Source organism: Lagopus muta, chromosome 8 (genome assembly GCF_023343835.1).
Source record: "Lagopus muta isolate bLagMut1 chromosome 8, bLagMut1 primary, whole genome shotgun sequence".
NCBI lineage: Eukaryota > Metazoa > Chordata > Aves > Galliformes > Phasianidae > Lagopus > Lagopus muta.
In genome coordinates, this window is record NC_064440.1 from 22128236 (window position 1) to 22146697 (window position 18462).

The window sequence follows — 18462 nt, forward strand, 5'->3', positions numbered from 1 at the left end:
GATTAAAGGATGTTCATTTCAATAATGACAATGTAGACTACATATTGTAGTCTATGCATGTACTTGATACGAAGGGAATAATAGAAAAGCTGATATTTGAAACCTCTATTATAATAATGTTAACTTTCAATAGAAATAAATATTTATTCTTCTAATCTCTACAGTTAGCACATCAGAATCATAGAGAACAAATATTGATGTTTACACACAGCGAGGGCATAGAAAAAACCGAAAAGTGTAATTTCACACACTATTTTAAAGACAAGTAGATCAAAATAGATCAAGAAAATCTTACTCTCCTTGCAGTCGTACTGCATTTATAACAGTTTGAAATTACAACTGGAATCCCTGTGGGTTTTGTGTAAAAGACAGCAGAACAGATGGAATGAGCAGGTAAGTCCAATTATTAGAAACAGAACAGACTGCCCTGCATTTTCCTTAAATAACTGTGCTGCAATTATCAGCTCCTAACATTTGGAAGAGCCCTGTCCTTCCTCAGGTTGGCAGAATGTGTGACTCACACCACTGCCCTCTTTCTCCTTTAGCCATCCCTCTTCCCTGTACACTTGCAAGCTGAGAAAAGAAAAGCTTGTGCAATGCCCAGCTTAAATTTTACAGCACCTATGCTACCTTATTCCACACACATTTTGCAGTACAGAAACGAATTCTAGAAGCATTAGACTGGCATCAAAGCGTGGTTGTTGGTTCTGGCTTCTTGCAAAGCCTAAGAATTAGACAAATTAAGGAATATCCTTTACTATATTCAGAAGAAGTATTCTGGCTGCCGTAGAACAACAATCTTATTATCTATAGATACTATAGAAATATTTGTCATTAGTTTTTAAAAGAGCTAACTCTCTTCTTATAAACTTCTAAAGCAATCAAGGTGAATTTTTCAACTAGAAAGCAGAGTGGCACATTACCACTTCACATTGTTTCGTTTAGCAAGTCAGATTTTATTCTAAACAAACAGTGACAGCTATAAATAAACACAGTACTTTTGCATGCACTGAAGTTAGCTGGAGCTTCACAATCTACTCCAGTTTATTTGTCCTGGGAACCCCTGTGTTGCTCATCCCTCTTCCTCGGGTGCCCACAGCTGGATCAGCTCTGTGCTTCCTCTGCTACTACTTGGTTCTGGGAAGTGCTGCTTTAGAGTGGCTTGCTCTTATGAAGTTGTCCAAACTATGACAAAAAAAAAACAGCTGCGTCTTTTTCAGCTCTCCATTCGCTTGCCATCCATATTAACATATCTTTCTGAAAACCTGAAGATCACTTTTTTTTTCCCTCTCCATTTGTTTACATCAGATGCCTCCCCTTGCCTTTTCCACTCCCCCAACGCAAAATAAATCAGAAAGAATTTTTTTGCTTTTCTGCTGCTATCCTCAATAAAAAATATAAAATCACCACAAGCCTACTGAAGCCACAATCTTGCCTGGACCATGAGACAAATTCCATTTCAGCCTCTGTGCTGACTTCTTTTTTTTTAAAAAAAATGCATATTCTTGATGCATCAGGCCTGCGCGTGCCCCAGAATGAAGCACTGCACTCCATTCCCTCTCTGATTAACACATAGGCACAGCAACCAACATTTACCATCAGCTTACTGCCATATCAGTACAAAAAAGCAACTGCTTTTTCCTCTTCAGGAGTCTGTAGGGACTGAGATTTGATAAGCAACCCATCAAAGACAATTACCTTTACCTAGACTATGAAAAGTATCAGGAAAGAATACAGAAGTGTCTTTTGACTTAACACCTTTCTTTACAAAATGAAGTGTCTCTATCAAGAAACAGCTACAAAAATGACCAAGTTTACATTATAAATTCCCCTGCATTGGGATAAAAACTAGTTGCAGTTAGCTTACTAAAGAGCGAGTTCCCTCCTCTGCACTTCTCATATAATCTGATTTCCCAAAATCCAACATTTTTTTAAATCCTGAATTCCAACACCAATCCACACTCAGCCTCAGTGTAGTCTTTTCTTCTGGAGGCCCTGAGTTGCTATCCGTTGGCAACAAACATGGCAATCAGAGGGAGCGCTGCTGGGTGACGGTTTTGTTATTGCTCAAAGCCATCACAGCTTATCTTCTACAGTTGGGGTAATGTCTGCAGTTTTATATGAAATCATTTTATGTCTGCAGTTGGCTTCTTTCTCCTTATTCCACTTTAGTACTCCAACAAAGCAGCTCAGCAAAAAATATAATAGGGGATCCAGATCCATATGCATTGTCACAGCTGTGTCTAATCATTTAACCCCTTTAGACAATTTCTAACTCTCTTAAAAGAGCTCTTAGCTCAGAGAATTTAACGCTTCATTTGCTTTTCCCACCTATTACACAATCACCTCTAGAACATTCAGCTACCTGAATTGTTTCTTGTTTTCCTTCTCTAAGTACTTCTATTGACACAGCTCCCTAAACGTCCTTCAGATACAAGACTACAAACAGGTCATTTGGGCTCTTTAAACTGTTTGCTGTGGAAACCAGGCTCACTGAACGAAATTAAGGTGTGTTGTTGTTGTTGATTTAAATAAAGGTATTCAGTGTTTCAGAAAATTCAAAAGGAATTTGAACATTCAAAGCATCTCCCATCGACTCAAAGAGTCACAATTTCAGTCATGCTCTCCCTTTTATTTGCTATCATTTTCATACTATGGCAGTTACTTTTAGAGGAACCATAATCCAAGTGAGAAAGACTATGAGGCAATGAGACAGGGAAGTGGAATTTAAAGCTTTCATAATATTGTCCATGTAGCCTACAATAAACACAATCTTAACTGCTCTGCCAAAGCACAGGGCATGCTGCATAAAAGCATCTGTCCAAAAAAGGTCAACTTGGTAACACTACTAGGAAGATTTACTAGACTTAAATTAAACTGTGCATGAATATAAGTGATATAATAATCCTTTTCACAAAACTGAAGAAAATCCCTTCTTAAAGTAGTTTAAAGAAAACAAAAAACAACTTCATAATTTCCTAGTTAACACTACAGAAGTGAAAACATTTATCTCTCCTGAACTTGTCCAGCTCTCCTTGGTGCTCTGACTAAAAAAACAAGAAAGTCTCAGAGGATTTCCTGAAGGACTTTGCTTCTCTCTTCATCAGATGCCCTGCTGTACCGCCCTCTGCTCAGAGCCCATGCTTCTACAAGCCAAAGTAACGGGCATGTCAAAACTGCTTCTTGAGCTCTAGGAATTACCAGCATCCTGTTATACTGTAAATGGAAACAAAAAGCGCAGATTTCATCCTACTCAAGAAACCAGAAGCCAGACACATTACTACTTCTCACACCTAAAAAGACAACAACGGTGTTTCAGAATGTGAAAAGATGACAAGAGTTGCATTGCTGACCAAAGTTTATGCCATTTTTAAATGGAAGAAAAATGCTACAGATCACCAGAGACTTACAGTATTCAGAAGCTGCAGAGCTTTCACTGAGACCACTCAACCATGAATCATTTCAGCAAAACAAAGGCATAAAACAGACCGAGTTGTCCCACAAAGGCTTCCCGCTGCTAATTGGTGTCACGATTCTTACCTCAGTGCCTAAGGCTACAGCCCACCTCCACCGCAGCATTTAAACATACCCAGCATGAGATTCAGAGATAAATAATCCTTGCAGTTCGGCACGGTGCGTTGGTAATGCTAGGTGCTGCGAGACAGTGGGCAACCAACAAGTCCAAACAAATCAGGGCTGCTGTAATTGTATGCTTAGCTTTAATTACCCTCGAGGACACTGTTTGCAACTTGACTCCAGAGGAAAGGCAGCCTACTATTGACATCACCAGATCAAATATAACCTAAAAGACTGACAAGAGGCATTTCAGCAGCTCATTTCCTATTATTGTTCTTAAAACTAAGCTTGGGGATTACAGCTTTAGAAAGCTAGCTGTCTGCTGCAGAGCTGTATCTTTTAAATAAATTCTTCTTTTATATTATTGTTTTTAAAAGAGATGGTGTCTTGCTTGAGTGTTTGAAAAAGTTCATAAAAGAGGACCTTGGAGAACAGGGTTACGGAGACACTGAAGGGTCACGAGATTCAGAAGATCAGAGCCCTCAAATCCTGACCCTGCTGTATTAAGGTACACTACTATACTTATTCATCAGTCCTGACTTAGAGAATAAGTAAAAAAATCCAAAAAATCATTGAACTATAGTACACAGTACCTAGCCTGAAGAGAAATAAAGGCAACAGATTTATAACTAACAGATTTGGTAGCACAAATCATCACATCAGTGGCCTTACTGAATATTAATTAGTGTAATTAGTAACTGCCATTTGAGTAGGAAAGCAGCACTGCACCAGGCCTGCCTGGGCTGGGTCGTAGAGTTTCAATGCTGTTATATTTTCAAAGACTGTATGACACGAACTTGGGCAACTCTCCCCTCAGTTACATTCAGAGACCCAAGAAATAACATAAAAAAGCTGTATTTAAGAAAATGTTTCTGTAAAATTAATTAGACTGGACCAAAGTAAAAAACTTCTTTGGTGGGAAGGTGGAAGTCAATGTCAAAAAAGCATGAAGGCAGATTTATGAAGACTGCCATGCAGCTTGCATCTCTACCCATGACCACACTTAAGCAGGCTGGGCAGCCCCACCTGCTCCCACTCCCAGCTCCTCCCTTAAGCTGGCACAGAGAGTGCCAGCAGGCTGCCCAGGGAGGTGGTGGAGTCTCCTTCTCTGGAGATGTTCAAGACCTGCCTGGATGCCTACCTGTGCTACCTGGTGTAGGGAACCTGCTTTGGCAGGGGGGTTGGACTCGATGATCTCTGGAGGTCCCTTCCAACCCCTACAATTCTGTGATTCTGTGATTCTGTGAGCAACAAACCAAGAAAAGAGAAATATGCTTTCAGCCAGACCTTTGAGCTGGTCAAGCCAAACCAACAGCCATCCAAAGAAAGCAGTGAGACCGGGGTGGACAAAAAGAAAAATGAAGAATGTTGTGAGCACTGATGCCTCTCATCCATGCCCAGACTCAACCAAACTGACCCTCAGCTTCCTGGAAGTGTAGCAGACAAATTTCATGCCTGTCACACTGTGTTTCTGGTTCTCTCTCTCAGGATAGCATCCATCTAACAGGGCAGTGTTATATCACTTTCAGCTTGTGCTACACAGCAACCCTCACCTGAATTCACAGAGCAATGAGCCCTGCTCACCTGCCTTTCTAGTTATTGTTCAGCTCCTGCTCCCCTTTGTTTGCTTTGGCATAAACTTCTTCAAAGAGAAGATAATAGATTGGTTCTTAAACTCATGTTTGGCCCTTCTCCTCTTTCAAAAACACTGTGAAACCATGAGGTCTTTTTTAGTGTTCTGGGACTTCTCAGTGTCTTCACAACAGTAAAAGCTCTGAGATTTCCATTAATGCACGTATCCTTATGCACCATTTGTCAGAACATTTAAGATCCCAGTTCATCAAAACACTAACTTGTTCCTACATAGCAATCTCAGCCTTTCATCACTTGTAGTAAGCCATGTTAACAGAATCACTCTTTTTAACACCAGCAGTGCAAAAACACCACATAATTCCATCTTCTTCGCTTCTTCTGGCATTTACAGAATAACAATCCATCCTTCTCCTTGCTATTCTGTAAGTATTGCGAGTGCAGTTACAGAACAATTTCTTAAAGTTTGATGCTTCTGTCTCATTTCTTGCTTTTAATTTTTTTTTATATTTTTTTTTATTTTGTACTTTACATTTACATTACTTTTCTTCTTTCACGCTCTATAATTTGAACTACCTCCCCTTTCCTATTTCCACATAGGCTCCTTGTGCTTCACAGAAGAAAGAGCTTACGTTTAGTCCAGCTTTCCTGGCTACACTTCCTGATAGTTTGCACTGGCACTTATACCAAGGAGTCTTTAAAAGAAGTTCCAAACTTTTTCAGTATGTGTGATAAAAGCTGCATGATAAGCATGAAGGAAAGTCAAGCAAGATGACTATTCTGTTTTTAAGCATATAGAGAATATGACCTCATCTCATTTCTATAACAGGTTTTCCCTATCTTAAAGCGTAATATTTCACTCTGACTTTAAAAGTTATAATCCTTAATTTTTTGTTTCCTCAATTCTAATGAACTAGGCAGATGTTGCAGCATACAAGCTTCAGCCTACCTCCAGGAAAAGGTAGAAGTATTTCTCTTGTCCATTTCTTTCCTAACCTCAGACTACGTAGTGAGGTAAATACCAAGCCTGTAATTCTGAGAAGATTGGAGCAATCTACATCTTTACATTCTTTCTCCTCCATGCTGAACTTTACCTCTTCTGTTTTAAGAATGTGACTGCGTTCCCAATCACTGAGCTTTGAATTCACATATATACCTTTTCTCTCAATTCTCTTGACTGCCATGCACATTTACCCTTGCTTCGTACTTATTTATTGGTTAGACTGAAATAACAGAAAACTTGTGTATTGAAGGCAATGCACATTAGATACTGAGAAACCCAAAAATCATACCTCTGTGCTTTTCCCTTTTAATGCAGGTATTTGCTATTGTGAAAAAAAAAAGGGAGGGAAACAAAACTGCTGGAAAAACTTATAGCCCTGGACGTACAATGTGCAATACACAGAACTCCAGCAAATGGTCCAAGCTTGCATCTGTCACCCTGGTGTGAATCCATTATCGTTCCTTTTAAGAGCATAGCCTCACTGGGATTAGCAGCAGTGCAAGTGTGAGATCTGGCCTATTAACATCGCTAGGAGGGGCGCTGCGTAGACACAACAACTGCCAGGTCAGATGCTACAGACTTTCACAGTGCAAAGGAGTAATAGAAGGAGTGACCAAGGTATTTGTTATCAGACTGATACTACATTAAAAACTTCTACACGCCCTTCATAGACTAATGTTCTCCTTAAGTTGCTACATAAAGAAACCCAGTAAATATGTGGAACAGCAAATGGAAAGAGGCAAATAATTATCACACCACACAGGCCGCAGCATCTGCAGTGAGGGGGCCAGAATAGCCAACATCCTGCAGAAAAGGTCACAGCCCACCCTCCTATCACCACACATTCTGCACGAAACACTGCACCCATCTCACACATAACTGTCACAGAAGCATGCTCAATTGGGCAAGAGAAGTTTGCAAAGACAGGGATGAAAGACTGGTTCCTTAGCAAAGGTCCAGGTTCAAACATTCCTGTGAATATGGCAGTCATGGCTTCACAGCTGCCCGCATTCCACAATGGGTTTAAAATATGCCATATGTTTCTGCAGCAGAACAGTCAATCTGAGTGAAGCCATGCTGCAGAATACACTCCATCAGCAGAATCCAATCCAAGAGGCTAATCCAGGAGTGAGGGATGATTAAGAAGTAGGCTCTGAACTGGCCTTTTTAGAAGTACTCACTGGAGCCCATACTTTCAGCATGGACATCCTCAAACAGTTGGCATAAACAACCCTTCTCCACCTCTACTGATGGTATGTACCCCCTTGGAGTTTGCATTGCTCTTCAGAATTTTCAAAGCTGTTCTTTGGATAGATTTGATATACAAGTTTCTGTAAAAATTGTTTATAGCACAGGAGGAAATCAGGGAAATGAATTTGCCATTAACATGCTTTTATGTGCTCTAATTAGAAAAATCATAATAGCTCAAGTAGCTTTGTAACCCAATAGAAAGCACAGCAGTGACAGCAAAGCAGCAACATCATAGGCTGTAAGCAAGGATTTACTCAAATACAACAGGCACAAAAAAAAAAAAAAGGAAAGGAGCAGCTTATCTTCAAAAGGCTGCAGAGTAGACAGGAATCTCCAGTGAGATACCCTTGCTTCCACTGCCAACCCTTAAATGAGGTCTGGGAAGAGGTGGATCCTGATTCCATCCCTTCTGGTCACTGAGTGCATTGCATACAACTGAGCTCCCCTGGGTTGTCCCTGCCTTCCCACCACGTGCTCAGTCACTGGTTCAAGCCCTGACTTAGCATTTCTGCTAAAAGCTTCAAAAATAAAACTAAGTGAAAATCCTTAAGTATTTAAGAAAATGTAGTCAGAGTGTGGAAGAGAACAGGAAAGAACAAATCTATTTTTCAGTAACAGAATGTTTACAATACAGAGAAGTCTTCTACGCCTACCCCCTAAAGAAGCAGCATGTATTAATTTTTTTGTTGTTACTTTGCTTTGCTTTGTTTTAAGTGAGAAACTACTTAACTACAGATTTTGCAAAGACAATTTATACCTTATGCAGAAATGCCTATTTCTACAGCACTTTTTCCCAGTACATGAATTTCAAACATGTTCTATTGAACACTTCAGAAAGTTACACAAGACAAAAATGAGTCATGCAAGGTGAAATTTAATCCTCAGACGTCTTTTCTATTACTGAAAGCAGAAATGTAGCATATTTTAAAACCCTTATGGAGAGTACATTTGAATATAAGTCAGTGACCAACAACTGAATTAAAAACAAACAAAAACTTTTGTCTTTAGACAGCACTGCTGCAAGAATAGAAAGAAAAACATTATTTCCCTTCCCCCCCCCCCCCAAATTTAATAGCACTGATTGCAACAATGAAGAAAGATCAAGATTCTACAACAAAAATGAGGAAATACATGTAATGATCCATTCTAAATTCATTCCCAATGTCAACTGAGAAGTGCTCATCTTATGGGGTGGGGTCCCACATGCAGCACTGTGTTTAAATCTTGGCACCCATGACAAAGGAAAGGAAGAATCAACTTAAGCTGGGAATACGAAGAAATCATAAGAGCACCTGGATTCCAGCATAGTCAGAACAGAAAAATTTCAACTAATTTTGTGACTGTAAATCTTCATACCTGTAACAACAGGGGTTTGGGTACGATGAGCTTTGTTCAATACTTCTATTCCTGTATGTGCATATTCAAACATAACAATAGAAGAAATCTGTAAATCAATTTAAAACCAACTGCGCTTCGTGTGCTGGGATAGATCAATGAATTAATCCAGCAGGCAGCATTGCAGAACACAAATAAGACAAAATAACACAAAAAGTGCAGAAAATAAAAATACCCTGGACATCGAAAAGTTTTTTATGATGACAATTTTTGGCACATAATGAGAATTATGAAAAAATATAGTAGAAACAATTGTACACGTTTCCAAATAATACTTGAGTTGCAAGAGTGAAGTACTGACCTGTTAGAATGGCAATGAAAGATTAGGAGGAAGAAGCCCAACTTCCTCCTCTGCACAAAACCATTATCTGCAAAATATACGTTCCATGAAGGAAAGCATTATCACTCACTTGATGAAGATGCTTATTATGTTAAGTAGCAAGCACCTCTTCACGTAAAAAGGATTTACAAATTGAAATGACGGATATAAGAATCAAGCTCCAGAAAGTCTAGCAAATATAAACAGTGAGATAGTAACAATGCACAACTAAGAGAGGCAAAGGGCAATGCAGGCTATCTGAAAGGCTAGCAAAGAGTTGTGAAAGTTTGGAGATTAGAGAGAATTGAAGGAAAAGGATATAACTGGAAAAGAAGCCAATGAAACCCACCAGGTTTGAACATCGGGGGAAGTTTTCTTAACACCAACATTGTTCTGGGTCATACTTAGTGCTCACCATGGCACTCCTTTTGAGCTGAAGCAGACTGTGGAAATAACCTCCCCAGAGAACCTAGGAATCTCAACAGCACACAAGATGGTATCCAGACTGAATAAAACAATGTTGTATATATAGCAGAAGCAATGTCTTATGGATGAGAAGAGGTTAGATGACCAGCAATGAATACTGTGATTGCATCCATTAAAGACAAGTTGCAACAAAGATATTTACAGCTAATGTAATATACTTTTTTTTGTCTTTTAATTAAGTATAAACATGGTCTTAATTGATTTTAAGGGGGCTGCTCCTTCAGACAGTTTTATCAAATTTCTCAATGAGAAATCAACACAAAGAAATTTAAGAAAAGCAAACTAAAGCACAAACATATGCTATGAGCACTGCTACGCAGTGGATTTTATTCTGTTCAGTCCACAGCAAAAAACTGGGCCCTTTCTGCTGAAACAAGATTGCTAAAAGCTTGGCAAAATACGAAACCATGTAGAGTATGCCTTTTTTCTTTTCACAGAGAAAATGTTTTCAGTTCAATGGGAAATAGGAGCACTTATTTCTGCCTGAAATTTTCATGTTTTTCTGTGGGATTTGCGTTTTTCTTCAGTTTACATGCAGAGAACAATATAAACACTGTACAAGAATCATTCTAAGAATTATGTACCAACTCCTGCAAACAATTAAAGCAGAAAAGTTTTCCGTATTTACTTTTCTGCCTGATCTTGTTGTTGACAACTGAACGTTTTAATAGTGCTCAATAGTCATTGCAAATTCTGGGAAAAGAAGGTTGCTAAGATTCCCTCTCGTACTGAAGGTGGAATTTTCCACTTTGTATAAATACTATTTTTGTCAAATTTGTAAGAGTCCTGCTGCCGCTGTACATGAAATGGAAAGTTCCACAAAGTAATGGAACTGGGAACTTTTGTTCATGGGACATTTATTTTCATATCAAGAACAAACAAGCACCACAGTCACGAGCAGGACTTCTTATGTGAGCAGTAAATAAAAAAAATCACAAGTTCATTCCCAAGCATAAGTTCTGTCTCATTATAAATTTTAATTTTCCACAATGCACTTCTAAGTTCATGATAACACACCATGACAGCTGCTAGTTGTCATACCCCTGACATCTACCATAACGATCTGCTTCCATATAAAATGTTGAGAGCTACATCAGTGAAATCAGAGAGAGCTTTCATTTAGGAACATTAGGATTTGTGTTAGTTGCAACAAAGGAAGATATCCATCCAAGAATTTATACTTTTTTCCAGGGTGACTAACAACTTTCAGCCATTACCTCTGGATATGTCAAAGCATTTTGATTAAAACCCCATCACTACAAAATAGAACTAGACAGAATGTCAAGAGTTCAGCCAATCTACATACATAAAACGAAACCTTCTAACAATTTGTAAGAATTCTACCTTAAACCTATGGCATCAGTCAAGCTGTACACCACTATAAAAAGCACTCAGGACACAGGGAAAATAATTGAAGTTAAAAGCCAGCAGGAGAAGAGAGTCTGCTAGCGACTCCATAGGATTTAGTGCATTTTCTTTGCATGCGAGTAGCTCAAAAACAAAAGAACAAAAAAATAAAATAAATCAGATGTTTGAAAGGTCATGGTGAACTATAAAGAGGCATCCATTATAAACAACAAAAATCCATAATACGTCTCTACTTTAAAAGAAGGGTCAGCCAGACTAGGTAGGCTTGCTATTTACCCTGCAAATATTACATAGGGATAAGTATCAAGATCTTGCTTACAGCCTGGAACTTCAATTACATGAAAGAAAACACAGGAAAATAATACAATTGGTTATATTAACTAACTATACAGATTAATTGATGGAGTTACAAATACTGTTTTGGGATTTCAAAGTTCACCCTTCAATAGCAACTAGATAGTGAGAGATCTGCTCTAACGCTGGTGAAAGCAATACAGACGTGTGGTCTGTCTTCACTGAAAGTCTGGAAACCCACTTCTCAAAGTTTTGCTCACACTGATAAAGTTAGTGACAAAAGTATAAACACATATTTGACTTGCAAAGAAAAAAAAAGGTTCATTGGTGACATATCATAGGAAAACGAATCGTTTGCTACCTTCAATTTCAGAAGAAGACTGGATTTAGGAAAAAGAAAGCTTTGTTTATAGGCTGAGCAAATTTGTTAGGGAATCAGATTAAACACAGAACATGTCAGAAGGGAAATGCTCCCTGGAAGATTCAAACAAAGAGGATAGGACTGCAGTGGGGTGTAAAATGTCACTGTGAGACCAAGCACAGTACTGAGCCTGAAGTGATAGTGATTTAAAGCCAGTGCAGCTCGGCTTGGGGCCAGCCTGCAGCCAGAGGCCCTCAGTTGCTCCAGGCACACACACGACAGATGTGCAGGCATTCCTGGCACTAATACATATCTACTTGTCTTGCTTAGGAAGCAAAACAGGTACAGAGAAGCTGCTACTACTTTGGTTATTATCTCTCTGCAAATGGAGCCTGCCAATCTCAGGTGCAGTTGTTTTCCCATCTCTCATGGAAATAAAAGTAATTTTATTAAGCGTCCTGGCAAAAATAGTCTCATACTTCCATCAGCTCATCTCAATTAATCTCATCAAAAGCAGGGGAGCAGGTTTGCCTACGTTCATTCCAATCTCATTTGGCTCCCCCCCATTCTGTCTCCTCTCTCTTATTGCTCTCAGACAGCTGAACACACCTGCCAGAGGAACGAGTAGGTGGCAGCTCTTTACCCTGATGTCCAATCTCCATAGGCTGAAAGTAAAAATGACAGAAATCTTGCCACTTCTGAATTTCCTTGCAATGCCCTTCAGCTCACAGTCATGGACTACATGGCTTAGAGTTACACTTTAATTAGAGTTTTAAGAAAGTCTAACATAACTAGTAACTTTAAAATACTGGTTATTTCATTTGAATTACATACATGCTTCAGATTTACCCACAGACTTTCAAAACCAAAAGCTGCTCAGAAAGATTTTGCAACTGAGACAAATGAAAACAAATAAAGAAACTGAGCTTGTTGAGCAGAAAATGAGACACTGACAGCCCTGAATTTTTTCTTTTATGAGCATTCCATCTCAACATACCACAAAACAGCAATAACAACAACGAAATCCCCCACATCAACAAGAAAGAAAACATTCAAGAAACATACTTTCCCTCATAAGGAAAGGAGAAGGTGAGAGCTGGATGTGTTTCATACTGCAAACATGCAAAATTATTTGAATAAAACACATTTTAAAATATATTCATGTTGTTGTTTCAGGGAAAGAAAGATGTATCTGCAGTCATGAGCAATTAAGGACAACATGTATACCTGCCCAGTTATCTGCAGTTTAAAACAGATGGTATTTCACAGTGTCACTGACTGAAGCTGTTCTGTTTATCCATGTGCAGAGAGGGCTTATTGATGCCATCAAGTCAGAAAGAAACAGCTCCAAGAAACAGCTGGGTGCAGTCTCCACCTTCCACCTTTCCCGTAGAGCCGAAAAGCCTGCTTTTATATTAGACAGCTCAAACAATCAGGAAACCCTACATTGAAGAACTGAGGCAACATCTTCACAAAATGCAGAGCTTTAACATGATACACCAACCTGGAGAAAGCAGCATTCAAATCCAGATAATTTAAGAGTCCAGAAGGTATTTTGTTATGTACTATATTGACAGAGTTCATATACATTAAAGGGCAGAATTTTCACAGTACAACCCACCACCAATACTTCAAAGAGACTTGTCAAGTGCTGGACACAAACTACTTTAAAGGATATGATTTCCTTTTCACTAATTCGTCTGTCACAACATTTGTTTGAGAACAGATTTGCTCATTCAGTACCTCTCAACTACATGGAAACTAATTCCAGTTCTCTCAGCTCTAACATCAAGCACCTTTCTTACAATCATTCCCTTCTGAGCTGGTTTCCAGCACTAGTTGCAGTCCAATTTTCTCATGGTTCTTTCTCCAGAAATGATTTTCTCTTCTATATATCAGTAAAATACCCAAGCTTCTGGAATCACAGGGTTAAGTTCAAAAACTGATAATCATTTCTTTTTATTTTACTTGAAAGAAAAGCATTGCCTTTTTTCTAAATGCTTCATTTTTCAGATCAACACTGAAGCCAGATGAGAACAATAACTTCTACCTTCTTTAGGAGCCTTATTTTCTATTCCAGCAACAAACTGAGCAGAAACCTTGAGATCACATCTCGAGATGGCACACATTGTGTATACAATGAGCACACAACTCATGCTATTACAGAAGGTAAACCACAGTTTCCCGTTGAACTTTGAAACAATACCTTATGCATAATGTATAAAATTTGCAAGTTGCATCAACCTTACTTTCTGGTACACTTTAAAATGATTTAAAATGTCATATGCAATACTTCTGCCATAGGTGGCATATCTATTACTGCTGCATGTGACCCTACATTGGCATCCATTTTGTTGCTATCAACAATCACTTGAGCATTACAGATTTTTTGGCTGACAACATCACCTACTGCTTTGTTGTTACTTTTAAAGTTGCCATGGAGACAAAAGAACAACTGAATAGCAAAAGCTTAAGAAATATTTATTCTTTAGGAACAAAATTCTACTTGCCAACATGGAGTCTCAGGGTTTGATGGAAGCTGTAATAAACAGTAAATTTTGAATCAAAGCCTTGCTTAAAATGAAAAGGGACAAGACAAAAGAAGAGTTGCATTTCTTCCTACCTACTCAAATTCTACTGTCAATGAACCGATATAGAGGAAATTACCTCCTTGCTGTGGCAAGAGGAATCTCACGGAAGAACTTGCCTCCTGCCCAGTATCCTCAAGAGTAAGATAGTAGCTGTACAGAGCTTACCTTACTTTCTCTCCAGTTTCCTCTGTGCTGCAAGTAATCTCAAAATGGGAAGGAATAAGGGAGTCCCATATTTCATCTTCCTCACAAACTCAATTAAATTGCTGTTCCATCAAGAGAGACACAACACAAGCCACAAAAAAAAAAAACACAAATCAAGGATCCTCTTTGAATTAATTCCCCTAGTCACACAGTCCGGTTTTTCATCTAGCACATCCCTTCCTAAACAGAGCACGTCTAGAAGCTCAGACAAACAGCTGAGTCCTGCTGCTCTCTGCCCATAATCCCTAAACGCACATAACTGTACAACTGATGTGAACTGTGCATGCCTAGCCGTTGGATACTTGGCTCCTTTCAGATTCCTGTCCTAGACATACAATTCCTCCTACTCCCTGCAGCTCCTGAGCAGACTGAGTACAAGGGATCAAAATGAGCATCAACTGAAGCCTCTTTGACCTAAAGTCTTGTTGCTAGTTAGTCTGAAAACTTTTGTAGATCTTATAAGCAGAAGAATATTGCTGGTTTCATACAGCATATCAGCGGCAATCAGTAGCCAAACATGCAGCTGTCACTGACAGCTGAATGAATATTTTCCTATACAAGAAGTTTCCCTCCCACCTGCCTGACAGCCAGTACTTGGCAATGTGTCCCCTTTCCCGACACCCCAAAGGCAGCAGGAACACAAACCCTGCTCCCTGGGACTGCAGCCCAATCCTTTCCCAACAACAGGAGCAGCACTGGCTCCTCAATCTTCTGCTTCATGAAGTTTGAGGACTGATTTGCCCCTTCCCATGATGTGCAAAGATAGCAGTCAGAAGGAAGTATTTTAGAAAGAGAGTAGGTGGTAGGAGGTAATGAGGAGAAAGACTGGGAAAAAGACATTTCTTTCTCTTTCTTTACCAGATATCCTCACTGAAAGACACCTGTATAGCCTTTCCTGTAATTGTTCTGTCTCTGTCCTCCATGCCTTGCTCCCCACGGCCCTGACACCCACTCCTTGCTCCCCCAGATTTCAGAGCCTCCTGCAAACCCACAGCTTTCATCAGCCCTGCCCCTATGCCAGGACATATGCTGCTGACATCAGGAAGAACACTTCAAACTGGGGATTATCATCCTTTATTTGCGTTAGACAAAATCTGTTTTTGTTAAGATGCCTTGAGTTGACTTTGGAGCTCAGAGAATTTAATGTTAATATATGAAAGAACATGCATGTTCTGACAGCAGAGGCTTGTTTCTCTAGCTTGGGAGTTTACAGCTGAGTGAGAACTTTCTATTGACAAACCAAATTAGAAACATTGATCCTAGTTTTACAGATTCTCTGATCTACAGCAATGATGTTCAATGTGGAAATAAAATTCTGAAATACCATTGCTTTTTAGTTCTTTAAAGCAAATACTTTTCTATTACTTGAGGGAGAAGAAAGACAACGGGGAAATAAATTGTTATTACAGTTGTTTAACTTCATCTCAGACACCTGTCTGCAATCCTAAGATCTGAAGGATACAATGCAAATGATCACAACTACGAAGAAAAATGAAAACATAAGAGTGACTTCATCAAAAAGATGGTGAGACTGAACTTTCCACATACTGCTGGCCCACTCTCAGGAGTTCCACTGTACAACCTTGGTTTTGCCTAAGCAGGTCCTGTTCCAGTTAGAGAGAGATTGCACAGCTCAGACAAGTCATCTTGGCAGATACTGGGCAAGAAAGGAACAACCTTCATAACAACTTGTTTAGAGACATCACCAACCCAAAACCAGCATGTGTTATCCCTCTCGGGAGAGCACCCAGAGGGGTTTGCAGAGGACCAGAACTTGGGCACCACCTCCCAACACTGCAGCAGCTGCTGGATCCCAAGGAGCCAAAGCCAACATGCTGGCTTAAGGCTCCAGGCAGAAAAATAAGAGTCCAGCACACTGCTCCTGATAAGTTGCCAAGCCCAGCTCCACATTTCTTAGGTTAGCGATGCACATAGGGGATAAATTCACCAACAAAATGATGTAGTTTCTGGTCCTTGTACGCCTTAATCCAAGTCTGAATGGAAAGCAAAGAAGTTCACTTATTATAAAACACGGTAAAATTCAAAAGTGAGAAAAGAAAAAAAGACTGCTTTCTCAGACGAAATGTGAGTTTTGCTTTCAAATCAGTAATGACAACTAAATTTGAAAAAAAAAAAACAAAAACAAAAAAAACCCAGAAAATTAATGCTCTGAAATAGACAGCTGTCTTGGAGTGGAAGAGTTTGTCTAAGATTTCAGCTCCTATACCTCTTTATTAAATATATTTAAAAAGACGACCAATAACTGAGCTATCTTGGGTAGTGGGAGAAGGATACTCAGACTACTCAAGTACAGAAAAAGAAAAGCATTTATGGCAACACAAGTGGAGTTCAAAAGTAGAAAGTATCAGAAAGGATCCAAGCAAGTCAAGAAAATGAAGAACAATGCAGAAAATGGCAAACACACACACAGATGATTGAGAAATTTCCAGCAATAAAAACAGTAAGGACAGACCTCACCTGTATCTTGCTGAGTTAGTACTTTCTCACTGTGCCTTACTCAGTGAAATGAATTTCTCCATGGTGTGAGGGTACACAGACCTGGAAAGCCTTTCCCCTGTGGGGTCTGGCATCAAGGAGCCATACTGCTGCTCAGAGCCGTGGGTTTGTGCAGAGCTTGGTACAGCTGTTAGAGCATCCATGCAATGGCCTTGCAATACCACACCTTTAGAAACCCCGCTGCCTTCAACTAAGTCCATTTCTCATCCTTCTATTTCTCATGGTGGTGGTAAGTATTCCAGATGCAATTTATTAGCACTTTTTTTTTTCCCTCAGAGGTCAACATCAAGCAATGGATTAATGTTCCTAGTTTCTTAGGGTATGACAGTATCAAGAGGGTTTTTAAAATTCTTACGAAAGGTCTTAAAATTCTCCCTGGATTTGTATGTGTAATTGGCAGTATTATATAATTTTTAAGTACTGGATGACTCACAATTGCATATACAATACTGACTTTATAATAACTTTTTTATGCTTCTTAATATTTCTTACACTTTCATTGCTCTAAGGGCTTAGGATTTCAATCCCCGATGTTTGGATTTAAAAGTAGGAATTCCTTTCTTTCATGTAGAAGTCTTTCCTTTGTTTAATTTCAAAAAGCAAAGACAGTGCTAAGATCATTTTTGTTAGAGTTGCATAACTACCTCTCAAAGCACTCCTCAAATAGCTGTAACAGAAGGATTTTCCAAATCTTACAACTAGCCCTTCAACTAAGAGGCAAAATAAATCCCTATGCTTACAGACTCAGCATGTTAAATGTGGATGAACAATTTCTATGTAGACCAAGTATTAGAAAGTTTGTTTGTACTTTTTTTATTTTAATGTATTTAGCAAACTCTTCCATTCCCCAAAACCTGATTGCTTCTTTTAACTCAAAGAACTACTTAGATTTTGTAACATGCCTCTGAAATACTAGGGCTACTACTATAGTGATTTTGAAGGAGTCTTCATTTTCAATTTAATTGGATTCTGGGATATGAAAAAAAAAACAACCAAACAAACCTGCTAGTCTGTCATTTTTGTTTGCTTGTTTGTTTCACTGTTATTAAGTTGTAATAGGATCCTACTCCTTTCATTATCTCCTACCATATATCAATGTTCAAACTTGAACAAGAATTCAAAAAGTAAAATGACACTGTTATTAGTATCCCACCAGCAGACAGCTAAAAGAGGAAGCTGACACCCCTTCACAGCTGCTCCAAGCAAGCATTTGGCTTAAAGAACTTTCATGTAATCTAAGAAGTATTCAAAGCACCAAGCATGCACAGAATATATCACTAGAAGTAATTGCAAGGTTATTGTATACAGAAAACCACAAATAACCAAGTGACAGAACACCATGTGTCATGCTTATGAGTCCAGCAACTAGGGCAGGAACAATCACCTACATCAATCACAGGGAAAGCAGCATTCAAGAGGTATTTATGAGTTTCCTAGATATTCTAAAATGTCTGGAATCTCAGACCAACTTTGAAATTCAAAATTTTATTTATGTTAGTATGACCAC

General features: G+C 39.0%; 1 protein-coding gene across 11 annotated transcripts in view; it reads right to left on the reverse strand.

Annotated features, from left to right (window-relative positions):
- ZNF385B (zinc finger protein 385B) overlaps positions 1 to 18462 on the reverse strand; it is a 153287-nt gene that overhangs the window by 56761 nt on the left and 78064 nt on the right. Inside the window, exon 1 of one of the 11 annotated variants that reach the window (XM_048953876.1) lies at positions 14400 to 14475. The exons of 9 other annotated variants lie outside the window; for them this stretch is intronic. The gene's annotated coding sequence lies outside the window, so the exon portion shown is untranslated. Of the gene's footprint in view, positions 1 to 3540; positions 3732 to 14399; positions 14476 to 18462 lie in introns of those variants that run through there. One more of the 11 variants, XM_048953875.1, reaches the window with a different exon arrangement.